Here is a 9,460-nt window from a genome sequence, read left to right as displayed (position 1 = left end):
GCCACATCGTGTCCACAGTCAGGAGGAAGAGACAGAGCGAGGAATGCATGCCTGCCCTGCTCTCTGCTCTCCATCTTACACAGTCCAAGAGCTCAGCTCATGGAATGGATCACCCACCGACATGCCAGAGGTTTCTTTCCACGATGATTCTAAATACCATTAAGTTGACAATCAAGGTTAACTATGACTACTTCATACCCACTGAAATGTTTGCAATTTTAAAATGAAATATAGCATGTTATTAAGAATGTGGAGAAATTGCAACCTTCACATACTACCAATGGGTTTGTGTACTTTTGGCGATGTGTAGGGAGTGTTTTTAAGTGCAGTGATGGTAGGGATCAAAAGAACACTTTTATGATTATTATTTGATATTAAGAAGAAGTGAAAGTCAAGAGCTTCCATAGGCACAGGTGCTGTGGTAGTCGAAAATGACTGAAGACCCTCGACGCTGGATCAGCAGAGGTTTGTCTAGAATGTTCTCCATTCTTCGTCACTGTGTCGGTCATTTCTTGGGGATGAAGACCCAGCAATGTCCCCACTGCTTCCAGCAGCCTCCAAGAACTAGACATTAGATGTGTCCAGGCGCTGATCAGTTTCAATAGCTATTTCCCATTCTTTTCATTCTTGCTCTCTTGTCAATTCCCTTTTAACTTTCAAAACCTTGCCATCAAACATGGTCTCTCAATTTAATAAGCCCTTGGTTCTTGAACAGGAGTGGCTCCTTTGGTTCTCATCCATTTTGTTTCTTTAAAAGATTTAGTTTTATTTTTATGTTTGTGAGTGACAGAGCATGTGTGCAGGTGTCCTCAGAGCCCAGAAGAGGGCGCCAATCTCCCTATAGCTGGAGTTACACATAGACAATTTGAAAGCCACCTCACACTGGAAACAAAACTCGGACTCTCTACTATCAGCAAATGCTCTTAATCACCGAGCCATCCCTCCAGCCCAGCAATGATTTTTTCCCCTTTTATTGGAAATAGATTTTTCCCTTACATAATACAGCCTGATTACAATCTCTCCTCTCTATCCCCATCCCAGTTCCTCCTCCAGCTCCCCTCATGATTTGAATACCCCCCCCACCATAGGTTCATAGGCATTAAAGGCACCACTAGGCCTTCTTTAAGTAGGTGTGGCTTTCTTGGAGAAAATGTGCCACTGGGGGTGGGCTTTGAGGTTTCAAATGTTCTAGCCAGGCCCTGTGTCACTCTCTCTATTCCTGCAGCCTGCAGATCTAGATAGATGTAGAACACTTGGCTGCTTCTCCAGCACCATGTGTGCCTGAGTGACACCATACTTCCTGTCATGAAGACAATGGACTAAACCTCTAAGCTGTAAGTCAGCTCCATTTTAATGTTTTCCTTTATAAGAGTTGTCATGGCCTTCTTCAGATCAAGATATAGAACTCTGAGCTCCTTCCTCAGCACCACATCTGCCTGGATGCTGCCATCCTTCCCACCATGATAATAATGGCCTGGATCTCTGAAAATGTAAGCCAGCCTCAATGAAATATTTTCTTTTATAAGAGTTGCTATGGTCATGATGTCTCTTTACAGCAATAGAAATGCTATTTAAGACACTTCCTACCTGGATCCACTCCTTTTCGCTCACTCTCATTAGAAAACAAACAGGCTTTTAAGGGATAATAATACAACACAATACTGTAATATACTGTACTATACTATGCTATAAACCAAAATAAAAACATCAGATTTGGACAAAACTTGGAGAGGATCTTCCTGTATCAACAACACTAGCATGTAGGGTGAAGGCTCTATGTAGTAAGGTTGACTCTATCACAGTCAATGAGTTGTATAGATCTTGTCATTAGGAATGCGGCCTTGCCTTCAGTTTGTGGGGTACAACCTATAATACTGGTGATAGTCTGCATTGTTTGAGGATTCCCAGGGAACCCATTTGGCCAAAATTTCAATTACATGTAACGCAGTCCTGGTACTGGAAGCTTCATTGGTGACAAGGGATGATCAATTGTGACTCTTTCTCTCCATTATTTGGTGATTTCTTTTAGATTGCCTTAATATGCGTATATATTTTAGACAGCTTCTACTGTAGTTCCTCTCAAATAGTCCTTCAGTTTAGCTGTCTCTCCCTATATTCCCTCCCGTTTCCCTCTCTCCTTCTTCTTTTCACTTGATCCTCCTGTTCCATCCCCCTCATCCATCCACACATATCTAGTCTATTTCCCTTTCCTAATGAGTCCTGTCACCCCTAGTCCCTCACTCTATACCTAACCCCTGTGGTTCTATAAATTGTGGTTTGGTTACTATTGACCTAGCAGTTAGTATCCACATATAATCTAATGCACACCATATTTGTCTCTCTGGGTGTGGGATATCACACTTAGGATGACTATTTCTAGGTCCATCCATTACCTGAAATTTTCATTTTTCAGTATAATGAGCAGTAATACTCCATTGTGTAAATGTGCCACATTTTCTTTATCCATTCTTCTCTTAAGAGACATCTAGGTTGTTTCTGACGTCTGGCTGTTATGAACGTGTTTGAGCAAGTGTTTCTGTGGTAGGATGAAGCGTCTTTTGGATATGCCCTAGGGTGGTATAGCTGGATCTTGAGGTAGATTGATACCCAATTTTCTGAGAAGGCATATTGATTTCCAATGTAGTGTACACATTTTGCAGCGGATGAGTGCTCCCCCCTCTAATCATCCCCAGCATGAGCTGTCACTTGTATTATTGATCTTCGCCATTCTGATGGGTATAAGATGAACCCCCAAAGTGGTTTTGATTTGTTTTTCCCTGATGACTAATGATGTTGAGCATTTCTTTAAATGTTTCTCAGCCATTTGTATTTCCTCTTTTGCTAATGCTCTGTTTAGGTCTAGACCCTATTTTTCAATTAGGTTATTTGTTATATTGAAATTTGTTTTCTTGAATTCTTTATATATTTTGGATATTAGTCGTCTATCAGATTTGAAGCTGGTGAAAATTATTTCCATGTAGGCTTCTATGTGGCCCAAGTGACGGTGTCCTTTGCCATGTAGAAGCTTTTCAGTTTTATGAGGTACCATTTATTAAATATTGATATTAGTACCTGTGCTAATGATGTTTGTCCACTAAGTCTTTCCCTGGTCAATCTATTCCCTACTTTCTCTTGTATCAGGTTCAGTATGTGCTTTTATGTTGAGGTCTTCCATCTATTTGGAGTTGAATTTTGTGCAGCGTGAGAAGTATGAGTCTACTTGGCTACCTCTACATGAAGCCATCCAGTTTGACAGGCACCATTTGTTGGAGATGCTGCCCTTCTTACACTATGTGTTTCTGGCTTCATAAAATTCATGTGTCTAGAGGTGTGTGGATTTATGTCTGGGTCTTCAATTTGATTATATTGATTTTATGTCTGTTTTTGTGCCAATACCATGCTGTTTTTGTTACTATAGCTCTGTAGTACAATTTGAAGTCAAGGATGGTAACACCTTCAGCAGTTCTTTTGTTATTCAGGATTGTTTTAGCTATACTGCTTCTTTGTGTTTCTATGTGAAGCTGAAAATTGTCCTTTCAAGGTCTATGAAGAACTGTGTTGGAATTTTTATGGAGATTCCATTGAATCAACAGATTGCTTTTGATAAGATGGCCATTTTTACTATACTAATCCTACCAATCCATGAGTATAAGAGGTTTTTTTTCTGATATGTTCCTCAATTTCTATCTTTAGTGACTTGAAATTTTTATCATACATGTCTTTTTGCTTGCTTGGTTAGAATTACCTAAGATATTTTATATTATTTGAGGCTATTGTGAAAGGTATTGTTGCACTTCTTGATCTCTTTGATATTTGAATATAGGTTGTCTACTGATCTTTGTGAGTTAGGTTTTTTTCTAGATACTTTGTTGAAAGTGTTTATCAGCTGTAGGAATTTCTTGGTGGAATTTTTAGGGTTACTTATGTCTACTATCATATTATCTGCAAATAAGTCGACTTTGACTTCTTCCTTTTCAATTTGTATCCCCTTGATCTCCATCAGTTGTCTTATTGGTCTAGCTAAAATTTCAAGTAATATTGAGTAGGTATGGGGAGAATAAACAACCTTGTCTTCCTCCTGATTTTAGAATTGCTTTGAGTTTCTCTCCATTTAAGTTGGTGTTGGCTATGGATTTGCTGTCAACTGTCTTTATTTTGTGAAGTATGTCCGTTGTATCCCTGATCTCACAAGGACTTTTGTCATGAATGCTGCTGGATTTTGTCAAAGAACTGTGGTTTTGTATGTTTGGTTGTTTTGTTTCTGTTTGTGTTTGTTTGTTTGGTTTTGTTTTCTGTTTTTGTTTTTGTTTTTGTTTTTTTTTTTGCATCTAATGAGATGATCATATGCTTGCTTGCTTTCAGTTTGTTTATATGGTGGAGTACATTTATCAACTTACTTACATTTGTTGAACTATCCTTTCATCTCTGGGATGAAGCCTACTTGATCATGGTAGATGATCTCTTTGATGTATTCTTGGATTCATTTTGCAAGTATTTTATTGAGAATTTTTGCACACATCTATGTTCATAAGAGAAATTAGTCTGTAATTTAAAAAAAAAAATTGATCCTTTACATAGTACCAGAGAAACTGTTGTGAGTATTTCTATGCTCTAACTCCTTTAGCTCTGGGAGCTGACCACACTACCAGCCCCCTCCCAGCTTCCTTTGAATCCATAGATTAAAGACACACACTGTTGCTCCTTCCCAGCTTGCCTTCTGGGCACAATTTCTGGTACTACCATCTCCCACCTGGAAAAACCTGCCCTTATCAGTTTCTTATCTCAGTCTCTCCCACCTGCCCTAAACTTCAGTTGCTAAACTCCCCTGACCACCTGCCTGTAGGAGTGGCCTGGATAGTCACTGCATTTTGAGATCTCACATGGCTTCCTGGTTCTCCTCTCTCTAACACAAGGCAAACTCCTTTTCTTCCCTTGCTGTCTCCCTCCTGCCTCCAGGGACCAGGAAGTCCTGCCTCTACCTTCTGCCCAGTAATTGGCCCATGGCTTTCTTTACTGACAGATCAAGAACCAATTGGGGAACAGAACCTTAGCGTCAGAACTGCTCACTACAGGCAATTATGGCCTCATAAAATAAATTGATCAATGTTTCTATTTTGCAAAACAATTTGGTAAGTATTGATGTTAATTCTTCTTTGAAAATCTGGGAGAATTCTATGCGCATAATCCATCTAGTCCTGGGGTTTTTTGGTTTAAAGACTTAATAATTGCTTCTATTTCACTAAGAGTTAGAGGTGTAAATTCAAGAAAATTATCCATTTCTTTTAGATATTTCAATTTTGTAAAGGTTTTTAAAGGATGTCCTTATTATCCCCTGCATTTCCTTGTCTGTTGCTATGTCCTCCTTGTTTCTCATTTTGTTAAATTGGAAATTTATTGTGCCTTTAAGTTAATTTGGAAAGGGTCCTTCAATCTTATTGATTTTTTTTTTTGAAGAACCAACTCTTTGTTTCATTGATTCTTATAGCTGTACTTTTTGTGGACCTGCCACAGCAAGTATAAATACTGGCATGGAGGCTCTGTTATAGTGTAAAGCTTAGGCCTTTTGCTGGGGCAGTCTCCAGCTAGCTCATCTAACTTAACTGGACAGTTCTAGTCTACGACCTGCCACATGGCTAGCTGTGTACCTCTCTATTCTGCTGCAGTCCTTGTCTGTTACACTTCATACCCCTCTCAAATCTCTTGTGTCTGTTTTCCTCCCCTTTGCCACTCTTTCTGCCCAGAAAGTAGCCCTGCCCTCCTCCTTCCTGCTCCCCCAATGGCCATCAGCTCTTTAGTGCAACCTCAACAGTGAGACAACCTCTGATACAATTCTAGATTGCCTTTAGCCAGATGAGGAAGGACAGATATTTACAAAATAGAAAACCCCAATGATGGGCCATAAACAGGACAGTACCAAAATCTGGCCAACACTTAGTTCTCTGCTGGTACAGAATTAACAACTGAAAATACAGAGACACAGCTTCATACTATGTAAAGAAAAGTTACCCTAATGTTTTATATTGCTCTTTTGGTTTCTATCTTATTGGTTTCAGTCTAGAGTTTGATTATTTCTTGCCATATACTTCTAGTGGGTGTGATTTCTTTTTGCTATAGAGTTTTTAGAAATGTTATTTGTAATAACTCCAATGTGGAAATGGCCTAAGCTATCTGAGTGGTGAGTGAGGAGACAGAGGCATGCACACATCTCTGTATTTTGCTCATCGGTAAGAAGGGAATGAAATATGGATGTGCCACGCATGAGCGAACACAAAAATGTCATGAAAAGAACAAAAAGCAGCCACAAAAGGCCACATGTTGCCTGATTCTGTTTATATGAAATGCTCAGAATAAGTGAAATCTAGGAAACAGAGACTAGTTGATAATTGCCTGGGACTGATAGTGATGTCAGGTAGGGTGGGGAATGGCCGCTAATGCGTATGGAGCTTCTATATGGGCTGATGAAATATTTTACATTGCTGTGGTGATGGCTATAAAATTCTATGGAGACTCTAAAAAGCACTGAATCATATGCTGAAGTATTTGTCTTAGTGAGTTAAATCTCTATAAAACAGAAACAAAGCGACGAGTTACTATGAGGCTCATAGAAAACCTGATTTACTAACTAATAAAATAATTTAAAAAGTAAAATCAGTATTAGAAAGTATATATTTTTCATGCAACTAGAAATAAAAGCATATGTGTAAATATTAAACGAGCTCTATATGAGTATATGCATTATAAAGAATGAAGAATCAGTCAAAGGCAGCTCATCTCTGTCAGGTGTATTCTGGCAGCTTCTTAAGCTCAGCATGCCTTAAAAATTCTTTTATTATCTTCAGAGCATGGAAAAAAAAAGAGCCCTCCAATTTCACATTCTTGCTCAAAGGACTGTTTTACAACGTGGGTAAGTAAAAATATACTGAAAATGTGACAAAACATTCTTAGAAGCATTGTCTGTGCATAATAACTCAGAAAATGGATATAACCTGGATCTATCATCTGATGAGTGGGTCATAAATTAAGATATATCCCTATAATGGAGTGATATTAACCAATGAAAGAGAAATGAAATGCGGGCTTGGTACTTCAAAGATGGCCCCTTTGTAACTGTTGTAAGTAAAAGGAACTTTATGTCTTTGTGTAAGTGTACTAATTAAGAGTAAAGCTAGATTTGATGGGAAGCGATCTGCTCTCCTTGTCTGATTCCTGCTGGAGGCCACTAGAAGCACCCACATTTCCTCCCTTTGGGCGTCAGATGAAATATACCAGCAGCCATTCCCCTCCGTGCTCTTTCCAAAAGTGCTGGTGAATCTGCTGAATGCTGGGGTTCTCTCCTGAACATCTTTATAGCATCAACCTAAATATTGTCTCACTGCAGTATTAAATGGAGAATACTCTCCATAGCAAATCCAGTAGCTTCTACAACATCCAAAATTGAAAAGCACACTGCAAAAATAATCTGGATGTTTATGGAGACAAATTGGATGCAGAGTCAGCACAATTCACAATAGTTTTTGATGTATTGCACCAGTAAGACTTATGTGAGACGAACACCTCACTAAGTCAATGAGGGTGACTCCACCATTGCATCTTCTCAGAGGACTTTAAAGTGGCCGGTGATGTGGGCGATTCTGGGCATAAGTATAAACAGAGAAGGAAATACATGGCCACCACTGCCTTCCCTTGCCTAGCTGTAGCTATGTTTAATTTTTCTAGAACTCCCTCCTATAGAATATGAATATGGCCCATAATACTTTCTCTGCCACTCCATTTCACTCCAAATGTTCATCACATATTAACCAGTAGATCCTGTCGTCCACTTCTGAAACAATCTATTCCATGTTGGTGTATGTGTGTGTGCTTGAAATTTTTTTGAAACTTGAAATGTTTCTTTCCCTGTAGATAACTTAGATAATTTCACACGTTGAGCCTGTAAGTGAAGATAATTGTGAAGGTTGCTCGACTGAAACACGATGCACACACTTTTAAAGAATCTGTTTCACTGTCTCTCTGTCTTGCTGTCTCTATCACATTGGGGATCGATCCCAGAGCCTCACACACCCTAGCTCAGTTCTATACTACTGAGACACAACACAAGCACACCACATGTGCTTTCAGAATAATTTATCAAAATGAAATTGTCTTTTTCCTATAACAAATAAAACAGAAATAGACTTAATTGGTTATTTTCTCTACATATTCTTAAATGAGAGTATTGATTGGTAGCTGATGAAATGGGTCATATCTATTTAATGATGAACATTAGAGTCATATCCCTTTATCTACTTAATCATAAGGATACAAAGGGGTTTGGAGTTAGTCAGGTTTTCCAGTGATTCTATTCTTTAGTGTTTTTCAGAGAAACAAATTATATGTTCTCTTTATCATAGTGCCTCAAATTCAGTATTCCTTAATAGCCATGTGCTTCCAGTGTTCTTGGCATATTAATAATGAAACTGTAAGAAAGTTCCTCCCTGGCATTCTTGATACATTATGGCATTCTAAACAAGGTGCCTATTATCTTATGTTAAAAAAAGCTATAATGATTCAGGATAACCAAGAATTTGTTATTACAGAGGGAGATAATTTTTATAGCTTTATTAGAATAACTGGTACACATTGAATTGCACACATACACATGACAACTTGATTTTTGTCCCATGCATACAACTGTGATGCCATTGTCACTATGAAGATAATGAACATATTTCATAGAAACCAATTTTTTCAAAGGTGTAGTGGTTTGTGTGTGTGTGTGTGTATTGGAGTTACAGGCAAGTGTGAGCTGTCAGGTCTGGTCCCCCGGAAAAGCAGCAATCACTCTTAAATACTAAGCTGTCTCTCTGGACTCAGGAATTAATTTTTAATACATCAATCTGTAAAATTTTGGTGACTGTAAGATTACACACATTTTCCTCCAATTTATTGCTATCTTTTGAGCATTGTTGTACTAGTAGAACAAAAGATTACAGTGAATAAAAAATTTTCTATTTTCATCATTTTTAGGAGTCCCAGATGTTGATGACTCTGGCCTTTGAATTTACAGATAGTTGTGATGCTCCTGGTATGCAAATGGTAGCTGAGAACCCTACACAACCACTCTGCATGCAAGGGCACAGTTGCCTTCCACTTTTTTTGAGTAGGACTAACCGATAACTGTACTCATCTACTCTGATGTTAGACTTGAGCCAAGACTTAAAGGAAAGGCACACACCATTTTACAGTTCAGGAACCGGTAAGACGGCTTGTTTGAAAAGATAGGTCTAAATAGGTCTAAATATGGGAATAGCACATGTAGGTGAGTCGCCTTTACTGTTCATTAAGTATCAGAGAGCACAGAAAAGGGGTGGGGAGGGGGAGCAAGAAGTTCCTGTGGATTTCCACTTCTCAAAACAGACTGCCCAACACGGCCTGTCATTTATATGGCACAGCCATTTGTTGTTGCTGTTGCTGTCGTCGT

The sequence above is a fragment of the Mus musculus genome, chromosome 12, assembly GCF_000001635.26.
Source record: "Mus musculus strain C57BL/6J chromosome 12, GRCm38.p6 C57BL/6J".
Lineage (NCBI taxonomy): Eukaryota > Metazoa > Chordata > Mammalia > Rodentia > Muridae > Mus > Mus musculus.
This window is presented reverse-complemented; position numbering follows the sequence as displayed.